Here is a 20,735-nt window from a genome sequence, read left to right on the forward strand (position 1 = left end):
AGACTGCATAACAGTACATAATAAAGAAACCACGCTCAAATTCAATTCTACAGAGTCTGCTAGAAATGCCAACAACAATAAAATGTACCAAAGTTAAGAGATTCATCCAGTTACCATCACAACATATTCAAATCTCTCAACCAGATGACTTCACAATTTCAAGCCTGAAATGATGATTAGATTCATCAAGGCACCAAAAAAAACAACAGTCCCCAACCTTAAGCTCAATTTCTTGACGAAACTCTATCCAGCCGCCATGGATAGCAGTTTGATTCCCCGGGCGTCGCTTTCGAATCTCAAACTCCCACGACATTCCACCTCGGTACACACGTATTTTGTCCTTCTTCTTCCATGATGCGGTTAGAGGTTGGAACTGGGTTGGAACACACTGTAAAAAACAAATTTCCATGCTCAAAACCTTTCCCGGATCAAACATTGTTACATCAACATTACACAATGTCATAATAACACTTACCACACCATGACAATAACGTAACATATGAGATGGCATCACCTCAATCTTAAAGTGTAAACACTGCCGAAGTGTTGAAGCTAGAGAACCTGCACTTCAAATGAGATAATGAAAAAAATAATATCTTTATTACCGGTTAAACTACAAACACATTACTAAGGTAACTCACCCGAGACAACCACATTTACATCTAAGCCTATCTCCACATTATGTCCATCAAACAGGCTCAGTTTGAAAACACGCCCACCATCATAAGTAAAAACCATTAATTCCAGCAAACTAAAATCAACCATTCTCAACACTTCTGAAAGGCATATGTTTAGCCTATTTGTAATTAAAGAGGTACTAACTCAACTCTGATAAGAAAGCAAGGTAAATAGCAAGTACTGTTGAAGGAATCCGTACGAAGAACGTCAAGTGATTTATTGAAATTATATGTCTGAAGAATTTCAGGATGCTGCTGCACACCACTGGAAAAAGTTCATTAATATGTTCAAGCCTCAGTGTACAAATAATCTTTTGTAGCACGTCCAGAAGTCCAGAAGGTATAAAGTTTTAATACTTTATTTATTCAGAAGATTCCATACTATTGTTACTAATGAAGAAGAACTACGAAGACAAAGAATCGACGAACAAGCCACATCTCAAATGTTTATTTGATAAAGAATATTTAATTCAGCTAGATACAGATGAACCAGACAGTGCATTTGTGTGTCAGCTACTCTAATTAAGTATTCTGCATCAACTACAAGTGGCCGTTCAATCAAGACAAAGATCTACAAAGTTTAATCAAGCCGGAAGTCTCTGCTGATGAAGATATACTTTTATATAAGTATTTATTTAATTATCTCACTTATCAAAATAATTATATTGGTTGTATAATTTATTAATTAAATTGATTCACCTTCGAATTAATTTAATTTATGAATATATATAATTAATATAATTAAGTGGGTGATTATCTAATTTTTATATACATTATTTAAACTGATTTTATGCTTAATTGGCTCGGTATGACATTCTCAGAGAATGTCATACCGTTTCAATTGAACAGACATTCTCAGTGATGTGTTAAAATGTCATACCGTGGCTGTTTGTGTGAGTAAATCATTCGGTATGACTTTCTCTTGATAAGTCATACCGTTTGCTCTCAACAGACTTCATCTGGTATGACATTAAAATGTCATACCGTGTCCCTTCTGCAGGCTTTATCAGTTGTGTGTATGACTTGAGTAATAATGACTTAGAAAAGCCATACCGATGTAATCAGAATGGCTTTTGTATTAAAAGTCATACCGAATGACTTAGTGGCCAAGTCAGATTAAGTCATACCGAGTTTTTCAGTATGGCTTTCTCTTAAAATGTCATTCCTTCTCCTTGTTTGGCATGGCTTTGTTGTTTTAAGTCATTCCTAAGCTAGAAAGTCATTCCTTTCAATGTCATACCTAGATCTAAGTGGTTTGCCTATAAATATGGCTTCACTTCTTCATTTCTAAAGTGTTCAAGCATTGTAAAAAGCTTTCAAGTTGTTTGTAACTTGCAATTGTTATATCCACAGTTTTCTGTGCTTTGATCACTCGATTGTTTTAATCACTAAGTTAGAATACATCCTGTCGAATTTATTCTACGAACTTTAGTGGACATTAAAACAAACCTTATTAATTATATAACGACTTAAAACATTGTTATATTAATTAATTAAAATCTGATTAACAAGTTTAATTCAAATCAGATTATTCCGCCGCGATTTTTAGTGACGATTGTATTCAACCCCCCCTTCTACAATCGTTTCAGGACCTAACAATTGGCATCAGAGCGGTTGATACCATTTTTCCGTATCAGATCCTATACACACTCTGTAACGTCCAAATATTTTTTATTCGAATTAATTTTATTCCAAAAATTAATTTTGATTTAAAATATTTTTGTTTCAAAAATCCAAATCTCATCCAAACACTATTCACTTCAAATCCTTAAACATGAGTACACAAAAGATCAGTAGCATTAAAATCCCACCGTTCAGCAAGGAACACTTTGGCCTATGGAAGAGGCACATGTTATTATTCTTCCGCACAGCCAACAGAAAATATATCGGGATATTAAACAAGGGTGTTTCTATTCCGGTGAAAGTCATATTAGCACACGAAGAAGAAGGTGTGTTAATACCTCATCAGACCATTCCGAAAGAACTTCATGAGTACACAGATGAAGAGGGTGAACAGATGAACTTAGATGACGCTCTTCAACTAATATTGGTGGAATCTCTAGATCCAGTAATGTACAATGCTGTTGTTAATTGTACAAACGCCAAGCAAATCTGGGATACGTTAGAGATCATCAATGAAGGCTCAGATGAAGTTAGAGAAAACAAGAAAGAGATACTGATGGCTCAGTATGAACAGTTTGGTTCCAATCCCGGAGAAGGGATTTCAGAAGTGTTTATCAGACTTAACAATCTGATTAATAATCTAAATTTAAATGGGAAATACTACGACAAGAAAGAGGTCAACATGAAATTCCTCTTAACACTTCCTGAACATCTGGAACACAGAATCACTGCCATCAGGGAAAGCAGAGATCTGAATGAGATATCTCTGGAGAGACTCTACGGAGTGTTGAAAACTTATGAACTTGAACAAGTTTAAAGTAAACAGAGATATGGCTGGGGTAAAACACTGAACCATTCGAGAGCTCTAGTTGTTGAGTCACCTGTACCGGAAGAGAAGAAGGATGTTGTTGTTCCTTCTAAAACCACTCAGGAATTTGTTGTACCTGAGATGGGTCAGACTGCCTCTTCCAGTGGTGACGAAGAGTTCTATACAATGGAAGAGCTAGAACAATTAGAAGATCAATCTCTATCTCTGTTTGCTAAGAAGTTTGGAAACATGAGATTCAGGAAGAATCCCTCCTACAAGTACAAACCTACTGTGAACAGGTTTCAGAAAGGAGGTTATTCATCTTCTACGAGCAAAGGAGGATACAAGACTGGGATGGTGGATAGAAGCAAGTTCAAATGCTTCAACTGTGGTGAACCAGGACACTTTGCAACTGAATGCAAACAACCCAAGGTTCAAGGAAAAAGAAAAGATTCCTACGATGAGCTGAAGCAGAAGTATGATGCACTTGTGAGAAAGCATCAGGGTACTTCTGGAAATCAGAATTACAAAAGCAAGTCTTATCTGGCAGAAGGGAAAAGCTGGGATGATACAGATAGTGATGAAGAGGAGCAGCTAGGGAATGTTGCTCTTATGGCTAATGCTGGATCATCTTCACCTCCTCCTGCTGGAAGCTTTCAAGTAGATCCTACATGCCCTAAACTTTTTATGCAATTAGGACTCGAAAGAGATGATGCTATTAAAAAGTTGAAAGCTTCCAATCTTAAAATTGATACACTAGTCTTAGATATTCATGCTTATAAAATGAATGAGATGAACATATTAAAACCTAAAATAGAACAACTGACTATGGATTTAGGACTACAATGTGCTAAAGTCAAAGTTCTAGAGAAAGGTGAGATTGCGTTAAGACTTCAGCTAGATGAAGAGAAAGTGAAATGTAAAGCCTTTAAGGATGCCTCCACTATAGTCAAAGAACTTAATGATAAACAAGAGATCAAGAGAACTGTTGGAATAGGTTTTGACTATAACAAATCCGTAGGTAAGGCTAGTAACATTACTCCTTTTAAGAAGAGTGCTGAGGAGAGAGGGATTCCTTTTGTTTTGAAAGATTCCCCTAAACCTTTGTTTAAAACCTCAGAAGCTGAACCTCTTTTAGAAACTCCTGTTGTCATCAGATATGAACTCAAACAGGAAGACCTTAAAATGAAAGAGAGTAATGAGAAGAGAGATGAGATCCTGACATCACTGAAACCAATCAAAGTGAAAGGCAATGTTGGATTGCCTAAAGCTGGTTTAGGTGTCAACTCTGAGAGAACTAAATTCAACAAGCCTAATAATTTTGTGAATAGTAAGAACAAGAACAATAGATGTCATTCTACTGAGAACTTTAAATCTGATAACAAGGTTAGAGTAGAATCTATTGATGTTCCTACTACTATGACTGATACTCCTGTTGTTCCTGCTTTTGATGCATGTCATAAATGTTGTGGTGTTGATAATTGCATGACTTGTGCTTTCAATATGATGTCTGCTTATTTTAGAAATTTGCATGCTAAAAATGAAAACACATCTCCTAGACAACACACAAACAATAAGCATGCTAGATCAAAGACTGCTAGTCCTCCTCGTGTCAGGAAGGAGACTTATGTTTCAAAGCCTAAAACCAAGGTTTTTAAGGCTGTTGTTAAGGAAGTAAGTTCAGTCAAATCAGAACCAAGTATCAGTCCAAGAGGCTCTGTTGTATTACCTGATAGAAATCAGTTTTTTAAGTATGCTGGACCCAATCAAGTGTGGGTCCCAAAGAATGTTTAATCAAGTTGTCTTTTGCAGGGTGCCAGTGGAATTGTTCGTGTTACCTGGGTGCTTGACAGTGGAGCGTCAATGCACATGACTGGCAATAAATCCCTACTGGAAGACATAAGAGAAGGAGCTGGCCCTACAGTCAGTTTTGCTGATAATAGCAAAGGTCGTACTGTGGGATATGGCAAGTACAAAATTGGAAGGATTATCATAGAAGATATTGCAATAGTTGAAGGACTTCAACATAATCTCCTAAGTGTCAGTCAATTCTGTGACAAAGGATATTATGTTCATTTTGAAAAGGAGATATGTATCATTAAACATATCAAGGATAAGCGTCCTTCACTATGTGGCATAAGGAAAGGCAATATATTCGTAGCTGATTTGTCTTCAGGACCAGGAAACGAAGTTCACTGTTTCTACGCCAAAGCGTCTGATGAAGATAGTTGGTTATGGCATAAGAAGCTCTCACACCTTAACTTCAAAACCATGAACTCTCTAGTCAAGAGAGATCTAGTGAGAGGGTTGCCTTCCCTGGAATTCTCAACTGATGATCTCTGTGAAGCTTGTCAGAAAGGAAAAGCGAAGAGAGCATCTCACAAAGGCAAAACCATCAATACCATTACAGATCCACTTCATTTGTTGCATATGGATTTGTTTGGCCCTGTGAATGTTGCATCCATTGATGGAGGAAGATATGCCTTGGTTATTGTGGATGATTTCTCAAAATTTACTTGGGTTTACTTCCTGGCTTCTAAGGATGAAACCCCGTTGACAGTGATTGATCATATAAAGTTAGTTGAATTGGATAAAGGTGTGCCAGTCAAAGCTGTAAGGTCAGACAATGGCACAGAATTCAAGAATCAAACTCTAATCAACTTCTACTCTGAAAAGGGAATTAGAAGGCAGTATTCAGCACCAAGGACTCCTCAGCAGAATGGAGTCGTCGAAAGAAAGAATCGTACACTGATCGAAGCTGCAAGGACTATGATTGCTGAAGCAAAGCTTCCTCTGTACTTTTGGGCTGAAGCTGTGACTACTGCCTGCTATACCCAGAATAGAACTTTGATCAACAAGGATCATATGAAAACTCCATTTCATCTGTATAACAACAAGAAACCTTATGTCAAACATGTAAAGCATAATGTAACGTAACTGTAATTACAATAACTCAACACAACAAAAGACAGGAAACAATACGTAAGTATAATACAGGAATCTACAGGTTGGAGATTCGATACGAACAGACAAAGACAATCAAGATATCTGAGACAAGCATCCGTCCACTGGAAGAAGTTCATTAACATGTTCAAGCCTCAGTGAAGAATAAAGTTCAATGTGTCTGCTATCAAGATTGCCTGAAGATTAAGTATCAAAGACCAGAAGATTCCAGTATATTTAATTTGATTATTTATAATCAAATTTATCGAAGCAACATCTAACCCGGAATGACTGATCAAGTATATTATCAAGCAAAGGATTCAAAGAATTATTTCAGTTCGAGTCGTTCGTGAACCAGACCAGTGCACAGGACGTCAGGACGTACGAAAGCATTCAGTGGATTCGATCAACGAATTAATTGATCAAGTCAATCGAGCTACTCCAGGATTTACTGCCAAAGGAAATCTTCAATTAAGTATATATATATATATATTAATTGTGAATTATTTTGAATTTTAATAATTCAAGTAATTATTTAAACACAATTAATTATATATATATGTATATTTAATTCCTATACTAAGTGGGAAAATTCCTGAATTTGTCTAAGTACTCCACTGTATACAGGAGAAGCACAAATCATGTTTGAAGCGCAAACTTTGACCAAGTCAAAGTTTGCGCCTCGACATCCTTCAAACACTTAGAATATTTCTAAGTACCTCCCTTTATCTACTGTGAAGAAGATGTGCAACCCAGGTCAAAGCGCAACCTTTGACTTAGTCAAAGTTTGCGACTTTGACCTCTCAGTGAAGGAGAGCGCAAGTTTGCCAAACTTGTATATTGGCTAAGTCACACACAGACAACACAGTGGAAGCTATGGTTGGAGCGCAACCTTTGACCAAGTCAAAGGTTGCGACCCCAACTGTGATCAAGGGACAACTTCAGTTTATTCTTGACCAAGGCATCACAAGGGAACACTGTATGGCGCCACTATTGACTTTCCTGAGGCGCAAGGTTTGACCTTTTATTTATACACATATATATGATTCAAAGCGCAACTTTGTTATACATATATATGTATATAGAACCTGCGCCCCTTCATACATTCAATTGGAGTTAGTTTTATTTTTATAAAACGAATCCGTCCAGGACGAACTCAAGTCGTCCAGGACGAACTCGTTAACCATGGTTAGATTTTGTAAAGCCTATAAATAGAGCTTTGTGTTTTCATTTGAAAATAACTACACACTTTGTAAGTGCACACACTATACACATTCTCGAGAGTTAAATTAGAAGATCGTATTTATCGAGAGTTTGTAATAGAGTGTTTGTAGTCTCTGCAGCCGACACTTGTGTTGGAATTTGTAGCACCCGAGGATTATTTCTAATACAAGAATATTCCCCGACTTGCTGGAGTTATTTATTTACGATTGATTTAACATGGACTGAAACAAAAGATTATCCGCAATTAAATTAAATCGAAGAAATTGGTACGACGTATTCAACCCCCCCTTCTACGTCGGATTGGACCTAACAATTGGTATCAGAGCTTAGCTGATCGATATACAGATCTGAGATCCGTAACCAATCTGAAAAGCTAGCTGTCCGTACAATCGTAATTTTATCTGATAACAATGTCGACACACAAGTTAGGAATCAAAGTACCTCCATTTGACAAGGATGACTACAACAACTGGAAGATGAAGATGTTGCTGTACATCAGAGTTGCTAATCCCATGTTCATTGGGATTCTAGAAAATGGTCCATTTGTGCCTATGAAGATTATTCCTGAATCTGTTGAAAATGGTGTTCGTATTCCACAGAAGTCTGTTCCCAAAGAGAAAAGTGAATACACTGACACTGATAAGGAATATGTTGCACAGGATCATAATCTGCAACTCATAATTGTTGAATCAATGACCAAGACAATGACACATCTGATACTAAGTCTGAAAACTTCAAAGCAGATGTGGGACACTATTGAGGCATTAATGGAGGGATCTGAAGAAGTCAGGGAAAACAGATACGATATGCTAATTGCCAGATATGAAGCATTTCAGGCAATACCTGGAGAGAACATTTCTCAAATCTACGAGAGGTTCATGTTGTTACTGAATGAACTCACCCTGCATGGAAAGACTTATCCACAGAAAGAGATAAACAGAAAGTTCTCATTTGTGATGCCACCCCATCTAGTTGTTAAGACAGAGACCATCCGGGAAAGAAGCGACTTCAGGACTATGACTTTGGAAAAGCTGTTTGGAAAACTGAAGACGTTTGAGATGGAACTTGAACAAAGAAAGATTATATATGGTGGTGGATCAACAGAATCCAAGAGTATGGCCTTACAGAAGACCACTGCACTGATTGCTGATCAACCATACTTTGGTTATCAACAATTAGTTGAATATGGTATCAATGATCACACTGTTGCTCAGAGTGATTGTTCATCCATCAAAGCTGACTATCCTTCTACCATTACTGAGATTGTAGAAGCTGAAGTTGATGAAGTTTCTGAAGAACCGGAGGATGAGTTCTACACTCAAGAAGAGCTGGAGCAGCTGGAAGATAAGTCAATGGCTTATATGGCTGCAAGGTTTAAGCATATCAAGTTCAGAAAGAACCCCCGGTACAAGAAAGCTTCAGGGAACAAGTTTCAGGGTAAAGGAGGATACTCAGGCTCAGGGTCAAAGAGTACTGGCAGTTTCAAACCAAACATGTATGACAAGAGCAAGGTCAGATGCTACAACTGCAATGACTTAGGGCACTTTGCTACAGAGTGCAGGAAACCCAAAGCAGCTCCTGTCAGAAGCAACTCATATGATAAGAAGAATTCTTATGAGGATCTGAAGAAAGAAAATGAGAAGCTAAAAGCTAAGTTGGAAGCAATGGTGGCCAAGCACAAAGGAAGGGCTTACATTGCTGAGGGAAAAAGCTGGGATGACACAGATTCTGATGATGAACCTGTCCAGAGCAATTATGCTTTTGCATTAATGGCTGACACTGTCGAGGAATCTCCATCTCAGGTATCTCCTGAAATTTCTGTTGATGACATGACTACTGCTGATTATAAAAAGACTATAAATGAACTAGGTCAAGAGATGTATAACTTGCACACTAGTTTATTAGCTTCAGAATCAGATAACAGTAGTCTTTCTCTAAAGATAGCTAAACTTGAAGAAAGAGTAGATGAATTAGCTTTAGAGAAACTCATAAACACTAACCTTAAAGATAGAATTGAATATCTAGAGAATAAGGAGAAGTGTAGTGCAGAAATTGAGGAGTCCCTTAGGTCTCAGATTGCTGACCTAGAAACTAAGCTTAGGGCCTATCAGAATTCTGCCTTTCTACAGAAAGAGATCTTGGATAGTCAAAGGGTTGATAAGAAGGTTGCTATTGGCCTTGACTATAGTTCTTTGGAAAGTGCCAAAAGAAAGAAAAGAAAAGAGAATGAAGGCATATTTGTTTCAGCAGGAACTGAGAATGCTCCTGAAGGAACAAATATACCTAAAATTCTGAAGAACACCAAGACCCCTATCTTTAGAATGGCACAAACAGAACCTCTGATAGAAGAAGACCTTGTCATCAAGGAAGAGTTGAAAAATGAGGAAGTTGTTAAGCCTCAAGTAAAACAGGAATCACAAGATATACCTTCTAATTCCCAAGTCAGAGATGACTCAGATAAAACTGGATTAGGAAGTACTAGTTCCAACAAAAAGAAGAACAACAGGAATGGCAAGTTAGATCCTAAGAACACCAACTCTAGGAATTCTAATGCTAGGAAGGTTTGTAATAACTGCAATTCTACTAATCATCTTACTCATGCATGTAAAGTGATTAAAGTAGATAATTCTGTCTCTAGCATGCCAAACTTTGTTAACATGAATGCTGTTCATTTGCCATGTGGTAGAGTAGGTTGCATGCAATGTGCTATGAATATGATGTCTGCATGCTTTACCATGTTGAATGCATCTTTTTCTGCACCATCTGCCATGAATATGAATATGCCTGCACCTTCTGTTGCCCCTGTGGCAAAGACTGCTAGTCCTTCTAAGAAGAAGGAAACTCCCAACTCCAAGTCTAAAAGCACTTCTGCTAAGACTAAAAAGGAGAAGAGTCCAGTCACCCCTGAACAAGCACATGTTAGACAAGTTCCTGTTGATAATCCTGTTTCTACTAAACCACCTGGACCCAAGAATGTCTGGGTACCAAAGAAAGTTTAATCCATTTGTGAATGCAGGGCACAGGAAAGAAGAGAAAAGTTGTGTGGGTTCTTGATAGTGGTTGTTCAAGACACATGACTGGAGAAAAGTCCCTGCTCACAGATGTGGTGATGAGAACCGGCCCAATTGTAATCTTTGGAGATGACAGCAAAGGTTTTACAACGGGATATGGTAAGCTGAAAGTTGGAAATGTCATAATTGAAGACATCTCTCTGGTGGAAGGACTCAAGCACAATTTACTGAGTATCAGTCAGTTCTGTGACAAAGGATACGACGTAATCTTTCAGAAGGAAGTTTGCTTAATCCAGAACCGGAAGAACAAGGATCTTACACTTCGTGGTGTAAGAAAATCAAGTTTGTTTATAGCCGACATAGACTCAGCAAGTAAGGGGGAGGTCAAGTGTTTCTACACCAAGGCCTCTGCTGATGATAGTTGGTTATGGCATCGGAAGCTCTCACATTTGAACTTTAAGACTATGAACTCTTTTGTCAAAAGGGAACTTGTGAGAGGATTGCCACAGAAGGAATTCTGTCAAGAAGGACTCTGTGATGCATGTGAAAAAGGGAAGTCAAAGAAAGCATCACACAGGAGCAAAGGCATGACTGATATTGGTTCACCCCTTCAACTGATTCATATGGATCTGTTTGGACCAGTCAACATTCCTTCTATATCAAGGAAAAGATATGCTCTTGTGATCGTCGATGACTACTCAAAATACACATGGGTATTATTCTTACATTCAAAGGATGAAGCAGCACTCGTCATCATTGATCATATCAAGAAGATTGAAAAGGAAGCAGATCTGCCAGTAAGGGCAATCAGATCAGATAATGGAACAGAATTTCGTAATGCTGTTCTTAATGACTTCTGTACTGATAAGGGCATCTCTCGTCAGTATTCAGCTCCAAGGACTCCACAACAAAATGGTGTCGTAGAAAGGAAGAACAGAACCTTGATTGAAGCAGCAAGGACTATGATTAGTCAATCAAGACTTCCAATCTATTTCTGGGCTGAAGCTGTAAGCACTGCTTGCTACACTCAAAATCGTACCCTGATTAACAAAGATTTGGATAAGACTCCTTATGAAGTAATGGCCAACAGAAAACCATCACTGAGTTACTTTCATGTGTTTGGTGCAAAATGCTTTGTGTTAAAAGAAGAGCATTTGGGAAAGTTTGATGCCAAAGCTGAAGAAGGCATATTTCTGGGTTATTCTTTGGAGTCTAAGGCCTACAGGGTTTATCTGATCAATGACGACAAACTGATTGAAAGCATCAATGTAAGATTTGATGATACCAAACTCCCAAGTCTCCAAAAAGAAAATGAATCTGATTCTCTGGAGTTTGAGAATTTAGAAGACATTTATTTAGGAGAAGATCAACCTGAAGCTGATATAAGGGAACCTAATACAAATGAAGGAAATGCTGATCCTGAACCATCTGGAGGAAGTATTGGCAACAATACAAATGATCATCATGATCACAGTGGTCAAAGTGGAGGATCAACAAATAGAATCTACATCAGCTCAGGGGGAGTAAGTCAAAGTGGATCCACTAGTCATCACACTCAACACAACTATGATTTTGGTGAATCATCAAGATTGAATCTGCCAAGACAAAGGGTATGGAGTAGAGACCATCCTGTTGAACAAATCATTGGTGATCCAGACACAGGGGTGCAGACTAGAAGAGCAACTCAGAATGAATGCAACTTTGCTGGTTTCTTGTCTCAGACAGAACCAAAGAAAGTTGAAGAGGCTCTAAGTGATCCAGATTGGGTATCTGCAATGCAGGAAGAACTCAATCAATTCGAAAGGCAGAAAGTATGGAAGCTAGTGCCAAGACCTAAAGGAAAATCTATAGTTGGCACTAGATGGGTTTTTAGAAACAAACTGGATGAAGATGGTATTGTTACGAGGAATAAGGCAAGACTGGTTGCAAAGGGTTATTCACAAGAAGAAGGAATTGATTATGATGAAACCTATGCTCCAGTTGCTAGGCTTGAAGCAATCAGGATGTTCTTAGCATTTGCTGCACACTCCAACTTCAAAGTATATCAGATGGATGTGAAAAGTGCATTCCTGAATGGTGATCTGGAAGAGGAAGTCTATGTTGAACAACCCCCTGGGTTTGAAGACAAGGAATTTGAAGACTTCGTATACTTTCTCTTCAAAGCACTCTATGGCCTGAAGCAAGCCCCTCGAACCTGGTATGACACTCTTTCCAAGTTCTTACTTGAAAATGGTTTCACCAGAGGTATCATCGATAAAACTCTTTTCCATAAAAAGCATAAGGATGATATAATTCTTGTACAAGTATATGTCGATGACATTATATTTGGTTCTACTAATGATCTTTTGTGCGAGAGATTTGCTAAGTTAATGCAGAGCAAGTATGAGATGAGCATGATGGGAGAATTGTCCTTCTTCCTAGGACTTCAAGTCATTCAGAAGCCTGACGGTATTTTTATCTGTCAATCTAAATACATCAAGGATCTTCTGAAGAAATATGGAATGGAAGAAGCATCTCCTGCAAAAACCCCTATGCCAACTGCTGTCAAACTTGATCAGGACAAATCTGGTAAGTCAGTTGACATCACGAAGTATCGAGGTATGATTGGCTCTCTTTTATACTTAACTGCTAGTAGACCAGATATCATGTTCGCAACTTGTTTATGTGCTAGATTCCAGGCTGATCCTAAAGAGTCACATCTTATAGCTGTTAAGCGTATTTTTAGGTATCTTAAGGGAACCCCCAATCTAGGGATTTGGTACCCTAAAGATACAGGTTTTAATCTGGTTGGCTATACAGATTCTGATTTTGCAGGATGTAAGATTGATAGGAAAAGTACTTCAGGAAGCTGTCAGTTTCTTGGACGAAGGTTGGTGTCATGGTATAGCAAGAAGCAACACTCCGTGTCTACGTCTACAGCGGAAGCTGAATACATAGCTGCTGGAAGTTGCTGTGCTCAAATCTTGTGGATGAGGAATCAACTACAAGATTATGGACTCATGTTGGATAAAATTCCGATTCTGTGTGATAACACGAGTGCCATTGCCATTGCCAACAATCCTGTTCAACACTCCAGGACAAAGCATATTGATATAAGGTATCATTTCCTTCGCGAGCATGTCATGAATGGAACAGTAGAGTTACACTTTGTACCTACTGATCAACAAATTGCAGACATCTTCACTAAACCACTAGACGAATCCACTTTCTCTAGACTGGTTGGTGAACTTGGGATGTTAAATATGTCTAATTAATTAGACAATAAATAACTGCAATTTGTTCGTAAGTTCACAAGTTTTAAAATGTACATATTTTCAGGACTTGTGAATTTGCAAAGTGCATCCAGTATTTTACATAATATTCTGATAATTAGTTTTAATTATTTGCCATGTTTTATATGATTTGCATGATGTTATGTGATTATGTGGTTATTTGCTAAGTGGTAGATATTTAGAATTAATTTTCTTGAATTATTTAAGTGCTTATATTCAATTAATGAATATTAGTGTTTATTTGATTCATATTTTAATTATATTTGATTAATGGATTTGAAGCAATTCAAATTATTTTAAGTTTTCCATTAATTAGATCTTAATTAAAATATTTGCAGCACAATTTATTAAATATTTATTGACTGAATTTTGATTTAGTTGAAATTTATTTGATTTAATTGTGATATCTATTTGTTAGAATATTTTGATTTCTTTTTAATCAAAATGGTTTTGACAAAATGTTTTTGGAGAGAAAATCTCTTGAATTCTTGTACATATACTGTTAACAGGCGCAACATTTGACTTAGTCAAACGTTGCGCCTCAGGATAACATATATATACAGAAGAATCTTTTTCTACTCCAACTCCTGCATACTGTATACACCTCTGTAAGCGCAACATTTGACTTTTCGGTCAAATGTTGCGCCCCATCAGTGTATACTCTTGTGCCTGTATTTCGACTTAGAAATATTCTAAGTCCTCCAAACTTGCGCCTCTATACAGTCATGTATAGAGGGCAGTTTAGTAATTCCAATTGTTGCGCCAAGCGCATCTGTATGTGTGTACAATGGAGGGCAACTTGGTAATTCACCAAGTTGCGCCTCGTTCTTATATGTGTATATTTGTTAAAAACACTTAGATGTTTTCTCTTCACTCTTCACTAATATACACGCATATACATACACTCAAGAAACCTCTCCCCTGCCATATTCAAAACCACGGACTCGTCTCTTTGAATCGAACAAAATCACACCAACTTCTTGTCCATTTTTTGATTTGAAACCAGTTTCGTGATCCCCTCATTACAAGCTTTCTATTCATACCAGCCTTTTCACGATCCATTACAGCTTTTCGAAAGGGTTTTTCGAAGCTTTTCAACTTCTAGGCTAGTTTTCTACGTGATTTTAGCATCGATAATTTGCGAAACCGATACCATTATTCTTAGAATTTCAAGAAGTACAACATACTTTAATTTCATCGAAATCTGAAATTCTTGAATTTAGGGTTTTTCGGAGCGTTATTAATTAATTATTTTCGTGACATAAAGTGAATATTTGTTCGTGTTTATTCGTGAAACGAAATTTATAATCATTTTTAATTTTAATTAAAAATGGCTGCAAATTTTGAGATTCCGAAAACAAATTTCACAATTGTTGAGAATAATAATTTAATTACGCAAGCGAATTATCGACGTTGGGTTAGATATATGTCAGAATATTCATTTGCTAGATTTGCTATGACAGAGTCAGTATATCTTAACAAATCTCTTCTACGAGATTTCTTGTCTTCTATTTCTGTTGTGAATGCAGGACAGGTACTTGGTATTACTTGTCAAATTCAGGGACGAACACTATCAATTACTGAAAATACCCTGAACACTGCTCTGAAACTTCCAACAGAGGACTTTGAAGCTGTTCCAGATAGGGCTGAAAGAACAAACTTTTTCTTTGCTATTCACTGCCAGAGGGAGAATGGTGATCTCCCAGGAAAGATGTACGTCAAGCATTTACCCAGAGAATGGAATTTCTTCTTTAATTCCATTTCTCATGTATTTGCACCAAAGACTGGAGGATTCCATGGAATTACTATATTCAACCAGGAAATAGGAATTGCAATAGCACAGAACACAAGGATAAATCTGGGACACTTAATCATGGGAGCTTTTCAGGATTCTCTAAGAAAGAACAGGAATGTACTTCTCTACCCTCGGTTCTTTCAGATTGTTCTGAATCAAATGCTGACTCCTGCTGAGAGAGCTGTCTATCCAAATATAGACAATGTCATATGCTCCTTCATGACCACAAGGGTGATATCTATGCTGGAGAGTCACCAGAACTACACTAACAATGAAGATGTGGTTCTTCCGGAGGCAATGCAAGATTTCTTAAACAACCAGAACTTGCCTCCACCACACATTCAAAATGTTGCTGATCCTGTGGTTCAGGAAGAGGAGGCCCCTGAAACACAAGCTGAAGAAGTCACTGAGTCATCTCATCAAGCTGATATCCCTGAGACTCAAACTTCTCAAATAGAAGAGGAAGTGATAGTGGAAGATGCACAGACATCCTCAGATGACAATGCTCAATCTGAAGGAGAGGATTCACTGCAAGACAACTCCACTGATTCTGAAGATGAAGTGAATACTCCTATTCAAACCAATGCAGCTGATGTAATGGTGGATGTTGATGAACTTTTCTCTAACACTTACAATCCACTGTTACAGTCAGGTATTCCTTCTGACTCTGACAACTTGTCCTTTGATGCACCTGATTGGGTTCAGAATCTTTTGGATTCCAATCAGCTTTCACCACCTCTCACAAGTGCCAATGAATTTGAAATCCCCCAAGTTCATAACCAAGGCACCACTTCACAACCAATTGAAGCAGAAACTACTCTACCCCTCAGCCAACCAAGTCTTATTTCTGAGAGAGAGGGAGAAAGTGCCTTAAGTGCACCACACAAGGAGTCTGTTTCTGAAACTGCAGCTCTGTCTCCTAGTCAGGAAAGGAGAATAGAACCTGAGACAACTGCAGATATGTCTATTTCTTCACCACCTCAGCCACATACTATTCCAATGCACAGTGAGGTTGCACACACAGTTGAAGAATTGACGGTTGCGAACACTTTGTCGTCCATGTCAGGGATAGACACTGTTGTTTCTGATCCTGTTCAGGGTCAAGTGCCTTCACAGGCTTCTGGGGGAAACTTGGATGAAATGCCACTTTCTACATCCTTGTCTACCCCCCTGGGAGGAACATTCCCAGATCCTTCAAAGGACTCTTCACCTCTCGAAGGTGAACGGCAATCTGTTTCTGAGCCCTTCATATCAGGAAGTGTGCCAGTTACTGAGGACTTGTCACAAAGTCATTCGCCGTCAAAGGCAGTTGTGGGAAACCAGGGTGCTTCGCCAATTCAAGGATCACATCCTTCGAGCCCTGTGTCTACCCACCCTGAGATTCCAACTCAGGATCCAACTAAGGACTCACTACCTTCGAGTAGTTGGCAACTTGTTTCTTATGACTCAGATTCATCTGACGAGGAAACTGAGGACGAAGGCTCACGAACCTTCATTGCACCTTCTGTGACCTCTCTAGAAGAGGCTAAGAAGATTTCTTCTGCAGGTACATCTAAGGATGCTGGAATGTCTTTGAGTGAGAGGGAAACACCAACAGAACTTGATATACAGAAACCCTCTGACCCACTGAGTGCTCTAGCTTTGAGTGAAACGAGAGAAACACCTACAGAACGCACTAGTGAGAACCCAACTGCCCAACCTACACCACTTCCAACTGTATCTGTGACAGAATTTGAAGCTCTGAAATTCAAAGTTCAACATCTTGAAGCTGAAAATCTTGTTCTACGGGAGGAGTTGGTGGAGCTTAAGTCTACTATGGAACAAAGGTTGGCTGCACTTGAAGCTAAATTGCTGGCATCTCAAACTTCCAGAGAGGATTACTCAACTGAGGGGGAGAGAGCAGCAGAAAAAGCAAAAGGGAAAAGGGTGATCACAGGGGTGTCTGAAGAACTGATTGATTCTGCTCTTAAACATCAATTCAGTTACAGTCATGATGAATACATCCCTGAGTTTGTTGATGACAGGGTGATTAGGATGGTTGGTGCTGAGAATGAAGATCTTGAAGAAGGAGAAATCCCAGATGCTGAAGTCTTTGCTGATGAACTTGCATATCACAATGACATCTTTCCTGCTGAAGAGTTTGAAATTGCAAATCCACAAGACATTGCTGATGTTGCTAGGGATTATGCTGAGCAAAGGAGAGCAAGGGAGAAGTTAGAAAACCAAAGACGGATTCGAAGGGAAAGGAGACTTGCCAACTTACATAAAGATGGAGCTGAATGGGATGCTGCTAGATCTGTGTTTGACTTTACAGAGGTCACTCAAGATAATGATGATGACGAAGTAAAAGATATCTTTGACTCCTTCAGGAACAACTACAAAGATTTACATGATTATCACGAGGTGTTGAATGATATCATTTCTACTGTGTCTGTTGCTGTTCTTCCCAGAAGAGGATGGATGGTTAACATATCATTTGAGCTACAAAGAGAAGGCCATGGACTCAAGCATGTGTCAAGTCAGTTTCTCAGAGATCTATCTTTAACTGAGCTGTTTGTGGTAAGAAACAAGATCATCTCTACCGGCAGAAAGCATAATGAAGTATTCAGAGATATGGTGGAAGAATGGATCACTAATATTGGAGTTGAAATTCATGACAAGCCCTCAGTTATTAAGTACTTCAAGGATGGTATGATTCAGAGTATTGGACTCACTGATGAAGCACTATCAACATACAATCCTCGTATACTGAAATATCTGGAAGCTCAAGTCAGGGAGAAGTGCTCAAGGACTAGCAAGGGAAGACTAACTGCTGAACTGCTATATGCCTATCGTCTGAACTTTGCTGCTCTGAGAGACTTAGACTTATCAGCCATCAATCGTCAACCACCATATCCACTGCCTCCACTCAACCCTGAAATTCCTGAAAATCCAAATGCACCTGTTGTTACTTACAATCCTACATCTGTACTATTCAAGAAGAAGAAAGACTCTGAAGTCACTGCTATACCACTCACAGAAATTGGAAAACTCAATTCCAAAAGAATCACTCGTGCAGTTGCAGCTGTTAAGTGGTCAGTGGTAAAAGAAGACAAGAGTGTGCTCAAAGATTTGGTTGATCTTCTGGAGATAAGAAAAGCTGTAGAGACTGTCCACAACACTTCTAGAGTTCGTGCTCATCCATCAAGGATCATTATGAAAATTGAAGGAATGGAGATGAATGTCACTTTCAAGAAGTTGAAGAAGATGGTTCACCTGCAGACTTTAGAGAAGATGAAGAAAAATCTAGAGCAACCTCCACTTGAGAATACACTGGAGCAAGTGGCACTGAGTACCATTACAGCAAGGATTGAAGAGATTGAAAACAAGCTTACTCAGAAGAGAGTAGAGGAAGCTGCAAAGAGGAAAGCTGAGCAGAAGCTACTGAATGCAAGAGCCAAGAAACCAAGGACAGATTAGTTCAGGCTAGAGGAACAAATGGCTGCTTGTATTTACTTTTGAATTCTGGAAATTGTAAGATATAATCCAGACTGTACTTAGTATTCTTTCCTGTTTAAATTAGTATGCTTTTTCATTGTGTCAGTTGAGTTATCCTCTTAAAGGATTTGCTTGTCGAACTCTAACAATCAAATAGGGGGAGATTGTAAAGCATAATGTAACGTAACTGTAATTACGATAACTCAACACAACAAAAGACAGGAAACAATACGTAAGTATAATACAGGAATCTACAGGTTGGAGATTCGATACGAACAGACAAAGACAATCAAGATATCTGAGACAAGCATCCGTCCACTGGAAGAAGTTCATTAACATGTTCAAGCCTCAGTGAAGAATAAAGTTCAATGTGTCTGCTATCAAGATTGCCTGAAGATTAAGTATCAAAGACCAGAAGATTCCAGTATATTTAATTTGATTATTTATAATCAAATTTATCGAAGCAACATCTAACCCGGAATGACTGATCAAGTATATTATCAAGCAAAGGATTCAAAGAATTATTTCAGTTCGAGTCGTTCGTGAACCAGACCAGTGCACAGGACGTCAGGACGTACGAAAGCATTCAGTGGATTCGATCAACGAATTAATTGATCAAGTCAATCGAGCTACTCCAGGATTTACTGCCAAAGGAAATCTTCAATTAAGTATATATATATATATATTAATTGTGAATTATTTTGAATTTTAATAATTCAAGTAATTATTTAAACACAATTAATTATATATATATGTATATTTAATTCCTATACTAAGTGGGAAAATTCCTGAATTTGTCTAAGTACTCCACTGTATACAGGAGAAGCACAAATCATGTTTGAAGCGCAAACTTTGACCAAGTCAAAGTTTGCGCCTCGACATCCTTCAAACACTTAGAATATTTCTAAGTACCTCCCTTTATCTACTGTGAAGAAGATGTGCAACCCAGGTCAAAGCGCAACCTTTGACTTAGTCAAAGTTTGCGACTTTGACCTCTCAGTGAAGGAGAGCGCAAGTTTGCCAAACTTGTATATTGGCTAAGTCACACACAGACAACACAGTGGAAGCTATGGTTGGAGCGCAACCTTTGACCAAGTCAAAGGTTGCGACCCCAACTGTGATCAAGGGACAACTTCAGTTTATTCTTGACCAAGGCATCACAAGGGAACACTGTATGGCGCCACTATTGACTTTCCTGAGGCGCAAGGTTTGACCTTTTATTTATACACATATATATGATTCAAAGCGCAACTTTGTTATACATATATATGTATATAGAACCTGCGCCCCTTCATACATTCAATTGGAGTTAGTTTTATTTTTATAAAACGAATCCGTCCAGGACGAACTCAAGTCGTCCAGGACGAACTCGTTAACCATGGTTAGATTTTGTAAAGCCTATAAATAGAGCTTTGTGTTTTCATTTGAAAATAACTACACACTTTGTAAGTGCACACACTATACACATTCTCGAGAGTTAAATTAGAAGATCGTATTTATCGAGAGTTTGTAATAGAGTGTTTGTAGTCTCTGCAGCCGACACTTGTGTTGGAATTTGTAGCACCCGAGGATTATTTCTAATACAAGAATATTCCCCGACTTGCTGGAGTTATTTATTTACGATTGATTTAACATGGACTGAAACAAAAGATTATCCGCAATTAAATTAAATCGAAGAAATTGGTACGACGTATTCAACCCCCCCCTTCTACGTCGGATTGGACCTAACAAAACATCTTCATGTCTTTGGAGCCAAGTGTTATGTTCTCAAGGATGGTGAAGAGAACTTGAACAAGTTTGAGCCAAAGGCATCTGAAGCAATTTTTGTTGGTTATACAAATAATGCTTATAGAGTTTTTGTAATTGATACTCTGTCAGTGAAAGTTAGTGTCAATGTAACATTTG

This window comes from Daucus carota, chromosome 5 (genome assembly GCF_001625215.2).
Source record: "Daucus carota subsp. sativus chromosome 5, DH1 v3.0, whole genome shotgun sequence".
Taxonomy (NCBI): Eukaryota; Viridiplantae; Streptophyta; class Magnoliopsida; order Apiales; family Apiaceae; genus Daucus; species Daucus carota.